At 44.4% G+C, this 5,842-nt stretch overlaps 1 long non-coding RNA gene across 1 annotated transcript; it reads right to left on the reverse strand.

The window, feature by feature from the left end:
- Window positions 1-81: 81 nt before the first annotated feature.
- On the reverse strand, window positions 82-4,698 carry LOC118220176. The gene is made up of 4 exons (XR_004763926.1): window positions 4,627-4,698; window positions 4,189-4,266; window positions 952-1,051; window positions 82-235 (listed from the first exon to the last, which is right to left on the reverse strand). It is a non-coding gene; the product is annotated as an uncharacterized LOC118220176 (long non-coding RNA).
- Between the last annotated feature and the right edge of the window lie 1,144 nt (window positions 4,699-5,842).

Below are 5,842 nucleotides of genomic sequence, written 5' to 3' on the forward strand. Positions count from 1 at the left end.
TCTGCTGGTTTCCATAGTGACTCTGCACTTCATGAATCAATTAGAGCAGTTGATTACACAGTTAACTCAACTCACCTGCTGTCTTGGGTCTCAACTGGGTGCTGATTTTAAGGTGAAAACAAAAACCAGCAGACCCTGTAGCTCTCCAGGACCAGGGTTGGAGACCACTGCTCTACGCACATTCTTCACTGCTGAACCAGAGCCCTCACTCTAGGGTTGATCACCTTCACTAACACTGTGCATGTAGAATAGAGATAATCACACAGATCTGTGCCCTCAACCCACATGCAACACCACCAACATCAGGGATAATCAGAATCGATACATACACTCTGTACTGAAACACACCCTCACATTACAGATAATCAGAATCAATACATACACTCTGTACTGAAACACACCCTCACATTACAGATAATCAGAATCAATACATACACTCTGTACTGAAACACACCCTCACATAACAGATAATCAGAATAAATACTTACACTCTATTGAAACACACCCTGACATTAGAGATAATCAAATAAATACATTCTTTGTACTTTATTACATCCCTAACATCAGAGATAATCAGAATTATTTTTCAAATATTCATCTCAAAATTTTTGCAGTAGAACGGGAAAATATATGCTCTGAATATTCTATAATAGTTGATTTTACAATGTATTTTCTGTTGTGTTGCCTGTGTGAACAATATTTGTGCATCTAAGTTATTGGGCTTTCAAATCACTCTTTCAAGATTGTACAATTAATATATAATTTCTGTGCATATATAATTTTCTACATACTGATATGTAGTATGTGTATAATATGTAGTAGGTAATGGTTATATAAGTGTATTTCCTGTACTATAGACCACAATGCTAAGATTCTATTCAGGGACATATTGCAAAAAACCTGCCGCAGAACTCATGAAGCATTTCATTATTTTTGCAGTTGGAAACTTACTGCCCCACTGGTTTGTCCTTCACACTACAGGATCAGGTCAGAATTGAAATGGCTGGTACAACCATTTTCTGTCATGCCCAACATTTTTGTTTTTGGAAGGCTGGAAAAAAACATCAGAAGCATTTGTCAGAATATCTCTCGTTGGCTCTTGCTAGGAGTACCGTGGAGGGAGGAATGGTTATACAACGCTCCTCTGTCACTGAAATACATTGTTTTTGTGCAAAATATACAGTCTTCATATATCAGCATAAATTTGGTCTGAGGGTACACTAATTCTGAACAGAACTGAGCTCGTGTCTGGTGTTATTTTAGTGCTTGCGAATAACAGTTCTCCGTCACAAAACTGTCCTGACTAAACAGTAGGGGTATTCGCTCGCTATTAGTAGCCTACCGCACTTCCAGCCTTGTGACAGGACCCTGTTACGAGGTTAAGTGCGCGCACGTGTGTGTGAGTGTGTGTGCGCGAGTGTGCGTGCGTGTGCAGGGGAGGCAATGGAAGCTGTTGCTGGTCTGCACAGATGGTGCGTTTGAATCGGGGGTGGGGGTGGGGGGGGGGGTGGGGGTTGAGATGATGCCGTGGTCACATGGGCAGCAGTAATTGGCCCCCATATTGACCAGTTTGCACTGCTACGGGGCAGGCCAACTCCCAGCTGGACCTGTCAGATGGCATCGTGTCCAGCTCACTGCCCACCCTCAACTCTTTCATCCTCTCTCCCTCTCCCACGTCTGCAACCCCTCCATTCTATCTCTCTCCATTCTCAATCGCTGTCACTCTCTCTCTCCCTTTGTTTCTCTATGTCTCTCTCTCTCCCTCCATGTGTTCTGCATGCTGCATAGAGAGGAGTACTCTATATACACTACTTCTGTGAGGACAGAGATTTTGACTATAGAAACCTTTTAAATACAAGCCTATGACTTCCCACATACTCTGTATAAACATTCATGTATTTTAGTCATTCTTCAGTTACTTTTGAAAGTGACTGAAAGTCTCCTGTGCTGAACAACCATACTGATACCTGTTGCAACGCAGGCCATTCTTATAATGCATTGATCCCAAATGCCATTCCATCCAGCACTTATTGTACTTTGTATCATTATCTTGATGTTGTAGCTTGTCATGCCTCCTAGTTTGACTTGCATGGGTTAGGTCAGAATAATGTTGACTGTGTGAACTGGACTTAATGTGTTCATGGCTATGAGTGACTGTTACTTAATGAGTATTGTACCTTATCGGACCTGTGTTTCGTAGTTGTTCCAATGACCTTTGGTATGCACTTATTGTACGTCGGTTTGGATAAAAGCATTTGCTAAATTAATGTAATGCAATGTAAATGCAGAACCACTCCCATGTCCCGTTAGACTCCCACGACAGGAAAGACACCCTCCCAGAATCCGCATCACCCAGCACGTGCAGAAAAGACCGCTGTCCGTCACCAGACATCCCCCCCCCCACCCCAAGAGCAAACTCATTACATTCATAACAGACACACCATCCATTTCGCTGAATATCTGAAAATGGCCTTAGCACATCTCCCACTTCATTCCTATTCCACTGGTACTGGACAAAGCAGATGTCCCAGCACAATTACATATGGTACAACATGCAGCAAAGGGCACATCATTGGTAATGTTATTACAGTACTTCTGTCTCATTGCTCTTATATGTTCTCTTAAAGGGAACAAGGAAAGGCGCACTCCATGTGCCTGACATTGATCTGGACTGAATGCATATTTAACACTGTCACACTTCTCTTTCTTTTACACTTTGTGCAAACAGCTTGATCAATCATTTAAAGAATCAACTAATCAGTCAGTCAATCAATCAATCAATGAACCACCTAATCTATCCATCAATCTATCAATCAAGAATCAACCAACCAACCAACCAAACAACCAACCCACCAACTTCCTGGAAATGGTATGAAGCCATCAAGGTTCCTGAAGCTTAAGAAGCCACTGGACGGCTTCAGCACTGATAATGCAGGGGGAACTTCATCCCTTAGGAATCCGGGACAGTAACGTGGGATCACCCCAGAGCATGGGGGATGCAGAAAAGGGGACGAAGAATAAAATAAACGAAAGCATTACTTATTATTCATCCCGTGCTCTTATGTTGTCCTCCGTGAAGGTGTCATCCCCGTAAAGGGCAACTCTGACCAGTTTATATCACTGACTAACTATCAGTACGAGGAAGTGAATGGGGACCTGTAATGACCATCTCTGACTCTTCATTTAGAATGTTGTGGTGAATCCGTTCTCTCTCTAATGCCTATCATTTTTAAGGAAGGCTAGAGTTCTCAAGACACCCATGGTCACTGTACCAATGCTGGCTTCACACATACGACTCTCAAAATATTGCAGCAAATTGATGATAATTATAGCCCTGCTGGCATATTTATAGATTGATTTTGATAGTATTGAAAGTTAGCTTGGTTTCAATAGCCTTACGAACGATCAGGGACTGGTCAGGCCTGAGAAATGTGCGCAGGCACTCGAATCACTCTGAACAGAATAAGGGAACCGCCTTAAAACTTCTGCTTTTCTCTGACTCTCCATATTTCTGTAGACTTTAATGTGGAATATAAAAGCAGGAAGTGGTCAACAGTAAATTCAAACCACAACCATACTAGGTCAAGAAAATAATTTGTTTCAACTCAGGTATTCATGGGGAGTTATGAAATAAAATGGCAAACCGTAGCGCTGTTTCAACATCTTATGTTGTAGCACAGACTGGAAGCAATAATTTGATTCAAATATACATTTATTACTGCACTGTTTGAATTTTGTAGCACACAACTATTTTTAAAATCAACAGAATATGGCTCTGCAGCAACATTACAGTTATCGCTCTGGAATTAGCCTATTGCCTCATATCACTGTGTGTAAGTTTAAGGAGATGGAATTGAAATGATTGGATAACAAATATTATTATTTGTCAATTCAGGTAGCACAGTGCATGTTAGCTTAATTACGTATTAATTAAACAGCAGCCAGGAATGGGATATACAGTAAACTAATGTCAGTCAGGTTAGATAGCTGGCTTCCAAGCTAGTCAACATTGCCCCATGAATTTGTTTTTGAGCATTTTTTTAAAGTTCAAATTATTTTATGCTGAAATCATTGAAACTGACCATGCACCAAATTGGCACTATCCACGGTCTGTTTTGTGACGTTTCACATCATCGGTTCGTTATTTTGTCTAATCTAAATTAATATTTTGTAAATTTACTTTCTTACCGGAACAAAGCACATGCTTCATTGTCCATTTTTTTCTCGGTCAATGGAGATCGAGATCAGATGACAGGAAGTCCTGTTCTACAACGCAAGGAAGAAAACAGACAAAGCGCCACGTTAAATTTTTTAGCACACTTTTGCAGACACTGGCCCTGTGTTCCTCTTATCCACAAAGCGCTTCGTCACTAACTCTGGGTAACGCGTTTAACCGAGCGTTACTTTCGCAGCACTGCAAGGTTGCTGCCAAACGCAACAGAAAAAGTAGTAAGGATTTGAAAAAGTTACGGCTAGCATAAACACATCGCTCAAGGTCAAGGACAGCGTGAATTTTGGCGAGACCGAATATGCGGCTAAATCTACGGTGCGAATGTGCCTAAAGAAACCATGGAAATGCTTGGAGCGAAGAACACACGTGTAGAAAATTCCCTACGAGACACCTACCTCTGTACTTCAGAAGGCCCAGGCTGTTGTTGCGTTTCCTGAAGCTGGTCCCGTGTACAGGGAGGTTCAACCACTAGGGGCGCTGTGACAAAAAAGGCAGATTGAGCCCTTCCGTTGAAGTGTCCAAAAACGACGAGACCCTAACACAGCTTGAAATGTACTAATACCTGCACTTGATGATCAGTAGCAGTTCACCACTGTGGCAAAAAAAAATCATGGTGCTGCTACAACATCACAGCAATGCGATAACGACACCGCGCACAGGCTAGTGCAGGCTTACTGGTGCCCAGAGGGAGGAGCGCAGGTGAGGGTAATGGATGGGGCTACCAGACGCGGTCAGGCTAAGGTCGACCCCCAGGAGACGTCCCTCGCCATTGGCTCTTTAAATCGCCATTCAGTCCCTGCGCTTGTTTGTGGAAAAACACAAACACCGCTGAATAACAAAACACTCATCAAGCCCTCCCCCCTGCAAATCTGGCATCTGAAAGGTCTTGAATTAATGATAAAGCCTCCAGACACAAGCCTCTCTGTTCTCGCTTTATCTGATCTGAGATCCAAAAACACCCTCATATATTATCCAATTAATAACACATGTGGAATTATAACTAAGGCGACTCCAGCGCGGCGAAAAACCAGCCGCACAGCAGAGCCTGGAACACGCGTGTAAAAACGCACACGTATGATCCACGGGCGCGGGGTACGTTATCAACAGGCCAAAGAGGGGAGATGGATTGCCTGTGTACGGCACATAGATGGGTCATGTGGTAGGACTGGGGGAAGTTTGTGTTTGATTTGCTTTTGTTTGGGGGGGGGGGGCGTACAGGTCTACGTGCAGAGTCCTGGCTACACCGCTCTCTGGTGTCAAGAGCGAGGAGGTCTCTCTCTCTCTCCCTCTTGCTCTCTCTCTCTCTCCCTCTCTCTCTCTTCCCCTCTCTCTCTTTTTCCCTCTATCTTCCCGGCAGCGGTGAGAGTTGTCGGCCAGGAAACAGGGGGAGCTGGCACGGCTTCAGCGGGAAAACACCGGGAGAGAGCCGCGCGGACGTCGGCCGCGCGGAGGGGCCACGCGCCGGCCCGCCGCCGCGCGGGATCCGGGCTGGCCCCGCCGCGGAGAGCGCTAAATAAATGAAAGGGCGCGGGGCCGCAGTAACGAGGGGTCTAAATGCGGCGTGTTACGCACGGCCACCGAGGGACCGGGGGGGAGAGCTGGCAGCGGCCG

Source organism: Anguilla anguilla, chromosome 2 (assembly GCF_013347855.1).
Source record: "Anguilla anguilla isolate fAngAng1 chromosome 2, fAngAng1.pri, whole genome shotgun sequence".
NCBI lineage: Eukaryota > Metazoa > Chordata > Actinopteri > Anguilliformes > Anguillidae > Anguilla > Anguilla anguilla.